The sequence below is a fragment of the Schistocerca serialis genome, chromosome 1 (genome assembly GCF_023864345.2).
Source record: "Schistocerca serialis cubense isolate TAMUIC-IGC-003099 chromosome 1, iqSchSeri2.2, whole genome shotgun sequence".
Lineage (NCBI taxonomy): Eukaryota > Metazoa > Arthropoda > Insecta > Orthoptera > Acrididae > Schistocerca > Schistocerca serialis.
In genome coordinates this window covers 324,926,027-324,944,294 of record NC_064638.1, presented here as the reverse complement: position 1 = coordinate 324,944,294, position 18,268 = coordinate 324,926,027, and the positions used below count along the sequence as shown (strand labels likewise).

The following is an 18,268-nucleotide window of genomic DNA, read 5'->3' as shown; positions in this document are numbered from 1 at the left end:
ACCGATTTTCGGTTTTTATCCCTATTATTTCCTGTAATATACTTAGAAATTGAACAAAATTTGAAAAATTTTGACTCTCTCAGTTTCAAGATACATAGAATCAAAATACTGAATTAAATAAACAAATAATAGAAAATTAGTCTGTCCAGCGTTCGCTGCTTTTCCCGCAAAGTGATAAGTGGTTGAATATTACAGAAATCACTAGTATTCGCGTACTGATTGTAATTCCGCTCAAAAATCGTGATGAATCGGGAATCATATCACTATTTTGGCATTACAAGTACTCAGTGCTAAAGGGTGAAAACAGGTTGAAGAACTCAGTTTTTCGTGCTAATTCGTTCGTTTTCAAGGGTTACAAGCAGATGGTCATATTATGTAGACATAGGTAGCAAATCAGCTATTTTCCATTTTTATTTTGTACTATCAACTGTTCCTTTATTTTACAGGTCCGTCTTGATCACACAGATTTTTTTACACTTCACTATTACCGGTTTCGGCTATTTTTTGTTTGTAACAGATCTGAAGGTGGCAGTAGCTATAGTGAAGTGTTCAAATGTGTGTGAAATCTTATGGGACTTACAACTTCTAAGGTCATCAGTCCCTAAGCTTACACACTACTTAACCTAAATTATCCTAAGGACAAACACACACACGCTCATGCCCAAGGGAGGAGTCGAACCTCCGCCGGGATCAGCGGCACCGTCCATGACTGCAGGCTTAGATCGCTCGGCTAATCCCGCGCGGCCACAGTGAAGTGTAAAAAAAAAATTGTGTGATCAAGACGGACCTGTAAAATAAAGTGCCAAAAATGTGATCACGGACTCATTTTCAGACTTTATATCTTCAATTGATAACTATCATATGTTGTTGCGTCTTTAATTTATTACTGCTACTATAATTTCTTTCTTCTTTTATTATTTCATAGAAATGGCAGACAAATCATTAATCTTTTGAAGCAAATGAAACGTTACACTACATAAAAATGTTTCCAGACTAGGGTTGGCGGTATTCTGTAATACAATGGATGTGCGATGACCACAGCGAGAACTATCGTATAGACAAAGTGGGGACAAGTCTTGCACCCAGTACGTACGCACGTACCACGACCTGCGACATACGGAAAGAGGGACATCATTGTCTCAGCAGTGCTCTACCAATATTCTTATGCCATGTGTTTGCCCCTCGTTTCTGTCGTCACTGTTAATGGCTTTTCCCATTTTTATAATAACGCAATATTTAAGCCAATGCGCATTTTACGAATAAAAACCACTGTTTTTTTAAAAAGGTTTATTTAAAAATCTAAATTTTTAGCACTGCTGCTATGGTTAACTGATATCTCGAATTTTTTACTCGCTTATTAGTAAAAAATAAGAAACGTGTTATACCTGAGACCAAACAAATACCGATTATTAAGAACTAAAATGCCGTTGTCGGTTTTTTCCCATCCCTACTTCGAAGGACTGCGCGCATATGTAGAGACACTTCATTTGTTCGTCGCCTCAAATGCAGAAGTGGGCAAAGGAGACAACTATGAATTTCACAAATGTGGTGCGTGCATCAACGACCAGAGCTATGCAACACAGGAAGTGTTACAAATACGGAGCTGTTAAATGAAACAAGAACACGCTCCACAATAGGACCATGGAATGGCTCTATTCAAAAGCAATCACCATACGCACTAAGACATTTATCTTACTGAGAGACGGAACGCTCAATTCTTCTTTGTAGAACACGGTCGGCCGCTGACGGATCACAAGCTTACCCACTCTTGCATTCCCTTGTACGTCTCAAAACGACGTTCACGCATGTATTTCTTCAGATCGCCAATAATATGAAAGCCACACGGTGAAAGATCCAGGCTGTACGGAAGATGCTGCAGTGTTCGTCAAACAAATCGCTGAAGCGTAGCCTTCGTCCGATCGGCCGTGCGGAATGGCTGTAGTCGTGCAACAGAATGATTCCGTCCGACAGCATTCCTGGGAGTTTTGACTTTATGGCTCTACGCACTTCTTGCAAAGTGTTTTCTTAACGCTGCGCACTGGTTGTGTTTCCACGCTCGAGGAACTCGCCGGCCGCTGTGGCCGAGCGGTTCATGTCGGCACGGTAGCTCAGCGTGTTCGGTTAGAGAGCTGGTTGGTCTCTTTGATAAAAAAAACTAACTGGAAGGATCAACAAACGAACTTTAGCGGATATCATGTGACGTCCGCAACGACCAAACCCAACGATCACAAAAATAAATAAATAAATAAATAAAAAAAATGGAGGAACTCGACGAGCGGAGTGCTCGTGCAGTCGAAGAAGGTCGTAATGACATTACCGGAATTTGGATGAACAGCTTTGGATTTCTTTGGCGGGGGAGATGTGAGATGTTTTCAGTGTTGGCTTTGCCGTTTGCCCTCGGGCTGTCGGAATGCTGTCGGACGAAATCATCCTGCTACACTTAACGCCCGTCTCCATATTACCATGAGCGGTTTGCTTGGGAAACGCTACAGCATCCTCCGTACAGCCTGGATCTTTCACCTTATGATCTTCGTATCTTTTGCGACCAGAAGAAAGGCATGCGTGTACGTCGGTTTCAGTCGGACGAGAAAGTGCAGGAGTGGGTTATGGATCCGTCACTGGCCGACTACGTTCTCTGAAATAGCAACTCTCGTCTCCCAGTGGGATAAGTATCTTAATACGTGTGGTAATTAATTTTGAATGGAATCATTCCATGGTCACTTTGTGGTGGGTGTTCGGTTTTAATTTGGCTGCCACTCATACAAAGAAAGAAATCTGAGAAAGGACGTTCTGGCTGCTACCATCGTAGTGTAAGAGCTGCAGCAGTCCGCCATAGATTCTAAACATTTCTATAGATTCTGAATATTTCTAATTTTGTAATAATGAATATGGTATGTACGCAGCATCATTTCACGAGTTAAAGTTTCAGAAGCAGTTACTTACTTTTAAAAAATCGTATCCACAAAGCCCAGTTTCGTGCTAACTTTTCTCTTTGTGAAATGTAAATACTGGAGACCTGCACTTATTCACGCTTGCTCGGCATTTTCGTTATCAGTGTGGCCCGTGTAAAGACGTTTAACCCGAAAACATATTGCCGCAAACATGTCGCTGCAATTCGCGTGGCCAGCAGTGTTACCATGACCAATTATATTTTCAGCCATGAGCAATCTCCATGGCCTGTATAAACGTACCTTGCGGTTCATAGAGTATTTTTTTAAAGTCGGAAATTGATTTTTTTTTTAGAATGGGAATGTCAGTACTTAAATTTCAGCCTCTACATCTACATCTTCATTGTCACCTTGCAATTCATAATTAATTGCCTCGCATAGGGTTCATCGAACCACAGATAAGCTACTTGTCCACCGTTCCATTCTCGAACAACCCGCATGAAGAACGAACATTTAAATCTTTCTGTGCGAGCTCTGATTCCTCTCATTTTATTGTCATGATCATTTCTTCCTATGTAGGTGGGCGCCAAAAAAGAATTTTCACACTTTGAGGAGAAAGTTGATGATTAAAATTTCATCAGTAGGTCCCGCTGCAGCAAAAAACGCCTTTGTTTTAATGACTGCCACCCCTTCGTGTATCATATCCGTGACACTCTCTTCCCTATTTCTAGATAATACAAAACGAGCTGTCCTTCTCCGAACTTATTCGAGATCCGTCAATCCTATCAGATGTGGATCCCACACTGCACGGCAGTACTTCAGAAGAGGGCGGACACGAATAGTGTAAGCAGTCTCTCTAGTTCACCTGTCACATTTTCTAAGTGTTCTGCCAAACAATTGTAGTCTTTGGTTTGCTTTCCTGGATAACATTATCTGTGTGATCGTTCTGATTTAAGCTATTCGTAATTATAATCCCTAAATATTTAGTTGAGTTTACGGCCCTTAGATTTGTTATCGTGTAACTGAAATTTAGTAGATATCCTTTGGTACTCATGTGAATGACATCACGCTTTTTATGATTTAGAGTCAATTGCCACTTTTGCACCATACAGATACCTTGTCTAAATCATTTCGCAATTCATTTTGATCATCCGCTGACTTTACATAACGCTGAATGACAGCATCATCTGCAAATAATCTAAGAGGACCGCTCAGATTGTCTCCTAAATCGCTTATGTAGATCAGGAAAAACAGAGGTCCTATATCATTTCCTTCGAGAACGGCAGATATTACTTCTGGTGTCTTTCCATTAATTATTACGAACTGTGATCTTTATGACAGGAAATCACGAATCCAGTCACACAACTGAGAGGATGCTGCATAGGTACGTAATTTAATTGGAAATCGCTTCTTAGTAACTGTGAAAAGCTTTCTCGAAATCTAAAAATACGGAATCAATTTGACGTCTCCTGTCGTACTCATTACTTCGTGAGGATAATTCCCGTGTTTTAAGGCATGTCAAAGAAAACTAATATTTCATGTAGCATCTTAACGTGACTGCCAGCAAACATACTTTTCATGCATGTTTTTGGTTGCTGTTGATGAAAACGCCTTGCCGACTCTGAAGTGGATGTTATTTTCTTGTTGTTGTTCCATGCACAGTGTTTCACATAATCTCTTTTGCTTGTCACAATATGCAATTGTGAAATTATTTTCGCTCGTAACTTTAAAAAGGATTTGTTATGTATCACTGCCGGATTACTTAAAAAAAAGAAAAGCAGTCCTGCACGTTGGTCAATGACAGTGTAATTGCTTCTATTACTTTGTTACGGGGGATTTTGTTATTGGTTATGACTAGACGTCAAGAGCTATCAGGGAAGTAGCATCCTTGTGTGATTACATCTAGAATAGTAATAAGTAAATAGCTGTCGAGTTTGGACGATCTCTCTGAAAGTTACCAGGGAGTAGACCAAATTCCTGGTTCTTCGAAAACTTATTTTCACATTTTTAAAAATTACTCTCTTCAAATTTTTGCGTTTTCGTGAGTCTTCTTAAAGCAAGCACTCAGTGAATACACCAGGACATGCTTTCTTGGAATGTGTGTTCAAAACGCTTCGTCTGTACACAGAACAATAAAAGTAGTAATCCGAAATTTTCCCGTTCAGCTCCTAGGCTGACAGCAACTGAATGCGAATGCGCAGACGACAATGGAAGATTCCAGTAACAGCGGTTTATCAAGTGCGACAAGATTAGAGTTGATGCCACTGTTGACTCACGGATGTGCAACAGTCGATGGAAACAGAGTCATTGTCAAAAGCGTCACTTTGATCTTTTAGTTATAGATACAGTAGAGAAGGCTCGTTCTGATGGAGCTAGGATAACCAGTAATGTGGTAAGAGTGGAACAATAATTGGCACTTCGCTTGTAGTGATCCCTAAAATGCTTCTAAGCCGCCTGTCATTTGAAATTATCTACATCTACATCTACATGACTACTCTGCAATTCACATTTAAGTGCTTGGCAGAGGGTTCATCGAACCACAATCATACTATCTCTCTACCATTCCACTACCGAACAGCGCGCGGGAAAAACGAACACCTAAACCTTTCTGTTCGAGCTCTGATTTCTCTTATTTTATTTTGATGATCATTCCTACCTATGTAGGTTGGGCTCAACAAAATATTTTCGTATTCGGAAGAGAAAGTTGGTGACTGAAATTTCGTAAATAGATCTCGCCGCGACGAAAAACGTCTTTGCTTTAATGACTTTCATCCCAACTCGCGTATCATATCTGCCACACTCTCTCACCTATTACGTGATAATACAAAACGAGCCGCCCTTTCTTGCACCCTTTCGATGTCCTCCGTCAATCCCACCTGGTAAGGACCCCACACCGCGCAGCATCGTTTCTCCAAAGTCTCTACGCATTCATTGTTTACGTTACCTTTCTCGAGTGATTTGGAATAAATTTTTTCTGTGCTGGGAACTGAAGTGTCAAAGCGCTACCTGCAAAGACATTCCTTGATTTACCACTAAACTTTTTATTTTGTTTACATACTGTCATCGCCTTATCGTTAAATCTTAATGACATTTTCTGTTCCATCCGTATCTCATTAATGCTAGAACAGGTTACTCTGAAGCGCCGTTCAGACAGGTGCCTCATCTGCAAACAATGACCCACAACTGGTGTTGCAAACTGTTCATTAATATGGATGTGTCCATGGGTGCTTTTACCTTATTTATCCATTAAAGATTCACCAAAGCAGAGAAAAATTGCGATGTTAGTTACAAGCGATTCCTCGATAGCAGCGGCCGAAGGATACGCTGAATCTCCTTCTGATGTATGTTAGCATGCAACGAAATAGTGGCGATTTCTTGTCGATCCCGGGGTGGCATTTGATTCGCCTGTTATAAATCAGGCGATTAAAATCTTCTATCAGCGCATGTGGACTCCTTGACTCACGGGAAATTATTCCTGTAATATTAGCATCTGAGAAAATGAAGCGGAAATTGCGTTTCTTCGTTCCACCTCCTCCCCCTAAAATCTCTTAGTCCTTGCGCAGTATAACACTCCGCCACAGATCATCGCTCTAGACAGTTTAATGCTAAACGCAGGTGCATATAAATTTATTAATAGCGCAAGATCCGTTTGTGCTGCACGAAAAATTCAGGTACAGGTCTGAAACAGAAGTATTTTTTCCTTTTGTTCTAGTAACAGTTATGAAACCAGGGACAGTCGTTTTAAGCTTAGATGACTGTTTTCTACGCTGCTGGAATCTTTAGATTCATTTAGTAATTGTCGTTGCTGTTGTCCGGTTTATCGTCAAATCTTCCGGTACACTTCACTGCCTAGAACAGCAGTATATTTCCGTAGGAACCGTTTTTGGGAGTGAGGGTCTACAGATGCAGACAGCTTGAGAAAAACGTCGTACGTATTAACATAACTGCGCATTCACTGAACTTGCTTCGGAGGACCTTCGTACGTAGGCCACGGTCGTCCTTAACTGTGTCGACGTATTCATATGCATATTAGGGGAGGCGCATCCTCAATGGGGAGTCTCCTGGTCTTTAGGGATAGCATCTTTTTTTCTTTTGTTTTCTACCCACACTTCTTTCACTGCGTTGCCTGCCGCGTTCACGAGCAAAGCGATGAAACAAAACGAGTAACGACTGAAAATACAAAGCTGCATCTGAAATTACGGACTTTCGCCAGTGCGTTTGTTACCACAGTCCTACAACCAAATATTACATGCTCCGAAGGTCCGTTCCGTTGAGGTTCATTGCCCAGAATGTTAAGAACCATTTTCGGAGCATTGGCGAAATATCTCAAGGGATTTTCGCCTTAAATGCTGAGAGACGAAAAAGCAATGTTTGCCATGTCCCCCTTTTTAATACTGTTCTCGTGACTGCTTTACCTTTCTCCAATTCCGTTTCCTTGTCGTTATCTCGTCGTAGTGACTTACACTTGGGAAAAATCAACTTAAATGAGTGTATCACAATCAAGAGTCTCATCACTGTTTTTCAGAGTTACCACATGAGAATTACATTCACGATTTCTTTTCTGTTGCTGATATTCAGCAAGTGCCCTATTCTTAATGTAGCTGCTGTATACGGGATACTAAATCCCGACAAGAATCAAAGTGGTTGACCACAGCGTAATGCAATATATTTCTCTCTCTCTCTCTCTCTCTCTCTCTCTCTCTCTATATATATATATATATACACTCACCCGTCCAATTCAATTGATTAAATTTGTATTGCGCTACAAGAAATTTACGTTTGTTTACTTGCGGTGTCTTGAAATCCAGGAGTTGCCCCGTCTGACAGTCTACGTTCCTTTCCTCAAGTATGGAAGGAAAGAAAAGGTTAATCTAAACAGTTTTCGTATACACGTTTCTGCTCCGGATGTCGTTGTCATTGTACTTACAGCTGGGATCGACTTCTTCGCTTACCCTGTGTCATCTGCAAAACATTCAATCCACTGCATCAATACATCGGTGTCTCTCAACATTACATCTGGGAGAGCATTAAAAAATTACTATCTTCTCTCATCGTTCCGATATTCGACGTTTTTGGTGTGCAAGAAAGACTCCGATTAAAAGAAGGATATCTAACAACGCACTTGGAACGGTTTGGATTTATTTCTTTATTAGCCGGTCGAAGTGGCCGTGCGGTTAAAGGCGCTGCAGTCTGGAACCGCAAGACAGCTACGGTCGCAGGTTCGAATCCTGCCTCGGGCATGGATGTTTGTGATGTCCTTAGGTTAGTTAGGTTTAACTAGTTCTAAGTTCTAGGGGACTACTGACCTCAGCAGTTGAGTCCCATAGTGCTCAGAGCCATTTGCACCATTTCTTTATTTATTTTGATTTATCGATTCCTAACGTACTCGACGTTGAAACGATGTGTGTCTAACAGAAGCACTGGAAAATGTCTCCGAGGCGAACTGCGTGAGTTTCACAACAAGAATAGTGCCCATTTCGTAAATGAAAGATCGTCGCCCTCTCTGCATGTCGCTTGAGCTGGCGACATGGTTGAAGCCGCGCCTCATCCCTTCAGAAAAAGCTCAGTAAGCTGTCTTGTGTGTTATGCAAACATATGATGACGATTACACAGGCCTTTCATGTACAAAACAAAGAAAGAAACCAGTGTGTTAATAGTAAGACGTTCTCTCGATTTTTGTCAAATTAACAGTACACTTCAACAATGTCACGTTGGCAGTGGGAGTCTTCCCTTTGTTGAGGCTTGTTGGAAGAGAGAAATATCTCGTATCTTATTGTTGTAGACAGTGACACTGTCATGAGGAACATTGAACTTACAAATACGTGTACATCTGTTTGAAATGAAGGTATTAAACTTCAGTTGCTCAGAGAACCCTAGTGACATTCATAGGACTAACCTCCTCCAAGCTGTAAATTGTTTATAGCGTGCTGTGAGTTCAGTCACGGACTCCACTTGTGTTATGTATTTAAACGCCATCAATATGTGGTGCAGTTAGTAAACAGTTTCATTCACAGCCTGTGCCGGTATGACGATAAGTGTCGTATAAAGCAGGTGACGAAGATCTAGCATCCTTCACCAAAAAGAACAAGACATAAATTTAGTACTCCAGTATAATTTGTGGAAGTAACTAAAGGCTGATTTTGTAATCAGAGGTTCCGCGCAATAAATAAGAAATGAGTGTACAGAGCTGCCAACGACGCATCCGAGGCTCGATGTGTTATTATATTACATTAGGTAAGAAATACAGGCTTAGTCGACAATGTGAAACTGGACGAAAATAAGCACACGATCATGAAATAGTTATAGTCATAATCTAAACATCCTGTTGTTGTTGTGGCCTTCAGTCCTGTGACTGGTTTGATGCTGCTCTCTATGCTACTCTATCCTGTGCAAGCTGCTTCATCTCCCAGTACCTACTGCAGCCTACATACTTCTGAATCTACTTAGTGTATTCATCTCTTGGTCTCCCTCTTAGATTTTTACCCTCCACGCTGCCCTCCAATACTAAATTGGTGATCCCTTGATGCCTCAGAACATGTCCTACCAACCGATCCCTTCTTCTAGTCAAGTTGTGCCACAAACTCCTCCCCAATTCTATTCAGTACCTCCTCATTAGTTATGTGATCTACCCATCTAACCTTCAGCATTCTTCTGTAGCACCACAATTCGAAAGCTTCCTTTCTCTTCTTGTCAATACTATTTATCGTCCATGTTTCACTTCACGCTCCATACAAATACTTTCAGAAACGACTTCCTGACACTTAAATCCATACTCGATGTTAACAAATTTCTCTTCTTCAGAAACGCTTTCCTTGCCATTGCCAGTCTGTATTTTATATCCTCTCTACTTCGATTGTCATCAGTTATTTTGCTCCCCAAATAGCAAAACTCCTTTACTACTTTAAGTGTCTCATTTCCTAATCTAATTCCCTCAGCATCACCCGAGTTAACTCGACTACATTCCATTATCCTCGTTTTGCTATTGTTGATGTTCATCTTATATCCTCCTTTCAAGACACGGTCCATTGCGTTCAACCTAAACATCCTATCCATACGGATACTATGTACGTACAGAAAGCATTTAAAATTTTTTCGAAGTCATAAACAGTGTATTGAATACTGAAATTATTGAAAAACGATTGACCTCGTTGTGCACTTCACAATATACTGGATAATGGATAAAGAAATTTGGAATATGAAAGTATTCATTCCCTGCATTTATTCTAAGTCTTTTGTCTTTGATTAAAAATAAATGAAATATTCGAAGTGATGTACGTTACACCACATCTTCTAGACAGTCACAGATAACGCCTGTCAATCAATCTCCTTGTGATGCACGCCAGTTTTGCCTCAACAGTATCAAGTATGAGCCGGCACAAGACGCAGCACGCTATTGTTGCGCGCGCACTGCGCATGCGCGATGGCCGTGGCGGCCTTAGCTGCCAGCAGCCAGGGGCCTGCTCTGCGCTTTCAGTTGTGGCAGTGCCGTCGTGGCGGGAGGTTCTGTGTGGAGCGAGTTTCGGAAGCTACCGTCTCAATCAGGAGTGTACAGGAAGATGGTCAGGAACCGGATCTGCTGGTCAGTATTCAGACGATTGCGCTGTAGAGTGAACATACTTGTTCGTTTCCAGTGAAATATTTATGTTTGTGTAAATAATACGAAGATTTGTTTCTTAAAGTGATTACCTTGCGTGAGCAGGAAGTTTGAATCTACTGTAGAGCGTGTCAACGGCTCCGCCTTGAAGGCGCAGTGTCTTGTGTAGAAGTGCTAGAAACGGTGGCAATGTTATTGTCGCAAACGTACGGTGCGTTATCTGCCCATATATATGTTTCAAATGCTAATATATATATGACAGCTGCACGGAATGTCGCTCAAACTGTATGAAATCCATTATAAATTCTTAATGTGTAGTGTACTTACACATCGACGCCCTAGCTTCAGACTTCGTTTCGTAGGTGTGAAAGTGAATCGAAACGAAGCGAGTTTTAAGTAGTCTTATAAACTAAATTAGATTCAGTTTATTCAGATCTCAAGCTAACACGGTAACAAATTTATGTAAATGTTTTTCTAATATGACTATATTCCGATGTGGCTGAAATAGTAACACGAAATTTTGCCACAGCATACGAGCTATTTAGTGTGGACACCGCAAGCATTGCTATTATATTAACGTCTTTCGGCTACAATTCCCGTGGGCCTCTCAACCAATTTTGCCGTTGAACTTAACAATCATTAGGTACAGTTTAGTGACGCTGGTCACGGGCCGGTAAATGGTTCATGACCGTCATAGCGAGATACGGGGGTGGAGAAGCGAAGCAACAACGAAAAAAAATCTCGTTTCTAATTGAAGATTGCCCTCGATGAAGAAGCCAAAGATCCTCTGAGCACGACTCAGATTCGTACTTTAGAATTATAGGCGAAAAATAAAATTGCCTAGTACCCATTATAGACAGAGCGCCGTCTTCGTCCAGCTGGGGACATGTCTTGGTTGCTCTGGTTCCACTAATCACTAAGGTAACGAGATTGGTGTGGCAGATTGCGTGTTCCCGTTGCTGCGCGTAGTTGGACAGCTACAAAAGATTTTAGCAACAGACACTCGATGAATTACCGTCAGCAGTTGTTTGCTGTACATGTGTTCGAAATTCGTTTCCCTAAGGCCTTAAGCCATTGTAATACAAGTTTGTCAGATCTCTTGTATAATATTTGCCGGTGTACAGGGGTCATAGCTTTCTTTCTATAAAAGCTAGGGCGTAGCACTATCTTAAAAAAAAAGGTCGTATTTGACAGCATAATGTGTGAAAAGTCCACGCACGCCTAACGTGCTGGCAGTTCTCGGATGTAGTGACAGTGTTGGTGAAAGAGGAAACTAGCAAATCGGACACCCTGTCCGTACAGTTTCAAGCAGTAGAATCATTCCACATTACGAAGTGAAAGTTTGATGGCGTTGCTGCAGTGTATATGCAACGTAGCGCGGCCTGATGCATGTATATAAGCACTGACAGGCCGGCAAGGGATTAGTGTGGTAAGAGCGTAAACGTTGACCGAGAAGACGTTATTACATGGTGCGTCCAAACAGGATCAACTAGCGTTGTTCTTTCCTTGGCTGCTGAAGGACAAACACCAGTATACGTCCGTCGTAGATCAAGAATGTGTGGGGGCAGCATGTCTGTCGAAAACCACCGTTTTTGAATGGTCCAAAACAAGAGGCGCTGCTGCTTCATAACGCAGGTTCCCATATAGCAGAAGTTGCGCCAACTCAAGTGACACCCGAGCACCCGCCCTATACCCATGGTCTCTCCCCATGCGGTTATCATGCTTTCGATCCTTTAAAAAGCCCTTGAAGGATCGACAATTCCTGACGGAATAAAAATGGTTTCCGTTGGATTCAAACTTCCTGCTACATGGAAAGGTGGTGACGGCGACGCCATGACAGTCCTTGACATAGGTCTACATATAATAAAGTTGGCGTGACCTGGTCCCCTCCAGGCCGCTAGGTTGTGGCAGCATAGACACAGTGGCTGCGATGGTTTCACTCCATTTCATCTCTTTCTTGCTATTGTAGTTTGCACTGAGTTCTTAGCTGATCCCTCGTGTTACTGTAATCGAGCGATTTCCGTAATGGTTTTTCCACTGTTTCGTATTATAATTTTTGCCGAATTCTGGGATCGTTTCTTTACAAAGATTAGATTTAATTTCCCCATTTGTCGAAACCAGTTACCAGTTGCTTCATCGAAACTAGAAAGAAGCGGGGAGCAACAGTGTTAAACATCAGGCAATATGTTGTCAGGCGACGCAAGATTTCTCATTTGCCTGATTTAAGTTTTAACTTTCTATATTGTGGTCTGTTGCGTCGAACGAAGTTAAAGATAAGTAGACGACCGTAATAGGATTGCGTCACTTTATCGGCGTGGGTCTGTGAGATGCGTCAGTCTTTTCAATAAATCGTTCCAAACGATAATGTAAACTTGTCAACCTAACTGTTTGCCCTCGCACGTCAGACTTTTTACGTCTATTGTTAAGTTATCGCTGCGTCAGTCGCCGATTTGCCTTATTTACTTCTCGATTCGTTATTTAGTTGAACAACGAACACTGTCCATCTGCTGCAACACTTGTCTTTTCTTTTGCTCTTGAGAAATGCTGGGTACAGATTACCGGTACAATTAGTACGACGTTGGAAAATGGAGCTTCTTTTCCAGCCGTCTGTTGCGAAGTTTCAGACTCTGTGGTTGCTGCGGGCAGGTTCCCGCGGGCAGTGTTCGCGGTTGGCAACGCGTTATTTTATAGTGGCGGAGCTGCGCGCAACCGGGTAGGGTCTGACAATGGGACCCAGTTCCCAGGTCTGGCAGGCTGCTGCCGGGGTCGGAGGCAACACCTGGCCTCCAGGGGGATCATACAGCCGGCTCGAGCGCAGCCATCCAGCCACCTTGCAGGCGCACAGCCATTTCCTCTACTGCGGCGGGAGAATGCGCGTTTGCAAATAGTGAGCGCAGAAAGCTCACGTTCCAGCGCACAGACTGTTAAGCTGAACGCTAAAAAGAGAACTGAGAGTAAAGGAAAATGGCTGTCACGGCACTTTATTGTAATTCTTCGTTGACAACCACTGAATTACTGCAATGTAGAAACGTGATCAGTTAACCAGTTCTCGACACTCAGATGTTTCGTGTAGTAGATTAGTGTTTTAACGTCCCGTCGACAACGGGGTCGTTAGAGACGGAGCACAAGCTCGGATTAGGAAAGGATGGGGAAAGAAATCAGCCGTGCCCTTTCAAAGGAACCATCCCGGCATTTGCCTGACGTGATCTAGGGAAATCACGGAAAACCTAAATCAGGATGGCGGGACGCGGGATTGAACCGTATTCCTCCCGAATGAGTCCAGTGTGCTAACCGCTGCACCACCTCGCTCGGTAGGTGTTTCGAATTAGGTTTCCAGGTGCAGTTCAGTGTCATGCCTCCTGATACACAGGAACAGCTGTGTTTGTGAACACGTGTTTCTGTGTGCCTGTTCTTATTATGCGGACACTATATCGTGGCGGTTTTAGGTGGGGGTATTTTGAACTATGGTCGCGTAAGATACCGGTGGAGATTGGGCCTAAACTACCACTGCCAGCCGCAGTAAACAATTGCACTGTGGCCACTACCAAATGTTTTGTGTATTCCAGTTTGTTTTGCGTTGTTTTTTCCTTATTTTGAAATGAGTGAAGAGACTAATCGTGATGCATAAAGTGATTCGGATGCGACTCATCACAAGAAAAAGAATCAGCTATCACTCTGAGCTTTGTCAGTTCTGCTTCCGTGGGTGCACAGAACGCGGACGTAGGATGGCAGTCCTTCGAGACAGGCGGGGGGTTTATTCCCCCGCACTGCTCCATTTCCACGGGCAGTCTGAGTCATTGTTTGCTTACCGTCGTGGCCGACTACGCCGGGCGCTTCAGTCTGGTTCTAGGCAGTGTATCAGTCAGGTTCTAGGCGCTTCAGTCTGGAACCGCGCGACCGCTACGGTCGCAGGTTCGAATCCTGCCTCGGGCATGGATGTGTGCGATGTCCTTAGGTTAGTTAGGTTTCAGTAGTTCTAAGTTATAGGTGACTGATGACCTCAGATGTTAAGTCCCATAGTGCTCAGAGCCATATGAACCATTTTTGGCCGACTGCTGTACACTGTCCACGTCACAGACATGGTTTAGGTTTTGCCACACATGCTGGTCGATAAGGTTCTTCTTCGTCGTGACTGAAGTGCCGCTGTAATACAGCAAAGTTCAAATAAAAACTGGTTCAAAGTAAAGAAACTGTATTAATGGTTAACTGTACAGTGGGAATTTTTCATTTTTTAATGTCACTCAAGTGGTGACCGCCACTAAAAGTGCGTTGTTGAAAGCAGACTTTGGAAGCTCTGCACTACTCTAACGAGCATTTCTTGAGCAATAAGTCAAATCTTCTCGTGTATTGCATTTCTTTATGGCTGGCTAAGTCCTCGGCTGCTGTTTGGACACCTCAGATGACCCCACAGGGGAAAAAAACGCTGGTTGTAAGGTCCGGTGATGGTGTTGGCCAAGGGATGTCGCCACATGAAGAAATTAGGCGTCGGGAAAGATCAGTCCCAGCGCTTGAGAGAAACAGCTCGTGGCTCTTAAATGAAAAAAACTCGATAGATGTAACAGTAATTTCCGGCGTACGGAAGCAAGTATGATAGGACCGATATTACTTGCAATGTATATAAATGTTCTAATGGAAATCGTCAATTGCTCATAGACTGTTCGCAGATGATGTAGTTTTCTATAGCAAAGTAGCAACGCCAGAAGGCTACCGATTTTCAGAATGACCTACGGAGGATTGTTGAATGGTACAGGCTATTATCAGTTGGCCCTGAGCGAAAATATTGTGAGTACATAGGAAAAGATAGCCACTACTGTAAAACTACGCTATTGATGAGAAACTGCTGGGAACGGTACCTACCGTAAAATATCAAGGAGTAACTATCCAGAACGACTTTAAGTGGAATGACTACATAAAACAAATAATGGGAAAAGCAGAGGCCAGACTGAGATTCATAGGAAGAATTTACAGGGAATGTATTTTCCACGAAGGAAGTGGCTTATAAAGTGCTTGTTCGAGCGATTCTTGTGTATTGTTAACCGATGTGGGATTCTTACCAGGTAGTACCGATAGAAGAGGTAGAGAAGATCGAACGAAGAGCGGTGCGTTTTGTCACGGGGTCGTAAAGTCGGCGCGAGAGCGTTACGCAGATGGTCAACCAACTGCATTGGCAGTCGTTACACTAGAGACGCTGTACATCAGAGTTTTACCATCGAAACTTCGACAGAGCACCTTTCAGGGAGAGTCGAACATACATCTCGCGAAATGACCACGACGAGAAAATTCGAGAACTTAAGAGCCAATATATAATATAGGCTTACCGACAACAATTCTTTCCACGCGCTCTATAGGGAAGTGTGTGTGTACCACTTGTCAGTTAGTGGTACTAGAAGTACTCACACCGTGATGTGATGCAGATGTAGAAACTGAGATGTGAGAGGCGACTCCGTCCTGCGCGTTGAATCTTGGTGCAAAAAGTGTTGGTCATGTCAGTGTATCATTGAGTGCTTACTTTTCACAGTAGCACACACACATCCTCTTCAATGAAGTAAGGACCAGTTATCCGAACTCCTCTAACCGTACACGATACGGTAACACGGTCACTCTAGTGGTGTATCATGAAGTTTACGAGGGTTCTGTCCACTCCAGCATCGGAAATTTGGAGGATTGTTGCATCATAAATGAAATTGTGAATCAGTGCAAAGGACCAGAGCACCGTCAGGCACATTTTTAAGTATGTTCGCACATGAGCTCTCACGATTGTCATCATCACGTTCAAACAATTGTTGAACGCTATCTTGTACGGATGAAAGAGCAAGTCGCGTTGCAAAATTCGATGCACACTCCGATCGGATAACTGAAGAGCTCTAGCGTGTTTCCGGGCACTTATCTTTGGAGACTTCTGTAACTGACGCCTACAAGTATTAATGTATTCTTGAGTTTGAGCACTGTGTGGCCTTCCTCTTTTTTAACTCTCCATCAAATGTAAACAATACTCACCACCCGATAGATACAATTCATGTTAATAGTCTTTATTTTGATCCATCTGTTTTTTATTTGAACTTTAAATTAGGGAGAATGTTTTTCGCACCATTTAGTAGTAGTACTACCTTACCCCCCCACACACGTCTCCGTTACCAAATTAGCTATTCCTTAAAGCTAAAGTTGTTATACGCACAATCAAACGTAGCACACCACGCAGGGGTCGATGGGGCTGGCGGAATGGATTCTGCCTATTGCAACCGCTTTCAGCATCCCTCGCGCGGAATGTCAAGTTGGACTGTCCGTACAGTACTTCGGGCATGAGATTCTCCTAAAATGTCGCCACTGTCACCACTACAGCTTCCACATTCTTTTTTTTTTAACAAAGATTGTAGTTCAGCTGCATAGTGTTTCTGAAACAGACAAATTTGTTAAGAGAAATAGCTCGGCTCAAGTTAATGAAAAGTTCATACATTTCGCCTGTACATGAGCCACAAAATTATTTCTTTATGGCAAATATCTTTCAAATTTCTAGGATCAAGACTCTTTAAAGTACGTTCGACAACTCTTTAAAGTACTTTGCATTCCTAGTAGGATTTGGCACAGTTTCTTCAACATTTTGCTGCGAAAAATGCAATCTGCCTGTTGGATCACTTAAGAGCAAATGTTTATGCTCGTTTTTGTATTTCCACTATACCTCAGTGTGTGCTGCCAACAATTCTCCGCGAAACACACAAATAACGGCACTACTACTGGTATAGACTAACGATTTTACCGTTAGAAACGTAGCGTAACGCTGCATTGCTTCGGCGCATTAAATTGGTGCAGGTCACAAAAATAGAAGAGAAATAGCCTGTAACGGCTCATGCTATGTGTAGTTGCCTCAGAAGCAGAGAAACATTTACGGTACTTTAGTATTTAATCAGAGATGGCATTGCGTTACAGCGAAGTTGAGTCTGTTCATTATTAATTTGCCTTCTATATACTGTGACTGACCGTACCTTCTGTTAACAAGACTACCGTAGATTAAGTACTAAAATTGTCAGGAAAGTTGTTAAACATCGGCGGAAGATTGAGGCAGAAAACAGGCAATACATCAACAAAGCATGCCTCGACAACTTTGTAAAAGTAGTCATTTCGAACTCCCTCATTTAATCTGTTCTTATATCGGTACATTGTTTTTAAAAGTACCATATTATATGGAGAATAACAGTTGTACCATTGGCTTGGGTAGCTTACTGCTGCGAACCGTAAAAAAAGTATAAAAACTACGAAGAAATTGGAAAAAATCTGAAAGCTATTAAGGAAAGAGACACAAAATGTGAAGAGATGGGCGAAGTCCTCATCGCAGCCTACAAGTGTTATGACCTTGGAATATAGTCAAGGAAAAAGTATTCATACACCATTGTTCATGTAGAATAACTTCATTAGAACTAAAGATCGCAACCAGAGATGTTATTTAGTAAACTAACAGTATGGGGTTTCCTTCCTAATCTGCATTTATAAAAGGATTAACTAAATTAACCTTCTGAAAAAAGGAAATGAAAATTCTGTACCAGTTGCCTTCACACAGTGAGGGGAAAAGTGTTCACGCTGTACCAGAAATGTAAACATACAAATGACTAACGAAATGCTTGCCTTAGGTAGCAAGCTGCACATCGTGTATGTTGGATCTGATAAGTTGTGAATGCCGTTCTACAGCAAAACAGGCTCCAAAGAGAAGGAAACAACTATAGAGGAAAGGCAAATTGTTGTCTCCCAATATGAAAAGGGAAAACAATTTTCTGAAATCGCTGATACTGGAAGA

At 42.2% G+C, this 18,268-nt stretch overlaps 2 protein-coding genes across 3 annotated transcripts in view; one reads left to right on the top strand and one right to left on the bottom strand.

Moving 5' to 3' along the window:
• LOC126470706 (T-cell leukemia homeobox protein 3-like) overlaps nucleotides 1–18,268 on the bottom strand; it is a 125,167-nt gene that overhangs the window by 92,805 nt on the left and 14,094 nt on the right. The gene's annotated exons all lie outside the window — the stretch shown is intronic.
• LOC126469837 (CDC42 small effector protein homolog) overlaps nucleotides 10,345–18,268 on the top strand; it is a 176,680-nt gene continuing 168,756 nt past the window's right edge. Inside the window, exon 1 of one of the 2 annotated variants that reach the window (XM_050097135.1) lies at nucleotides 10,345–10,467. The gene's annotated coding sequence lies outside the window, so the exon portion shown is untranslated. The remainder of the gene's footprint in view (nucleotides 10,468–18,268) is intronic. The other variant, XM_050097144.1, reaches the window with a different exon arrangement.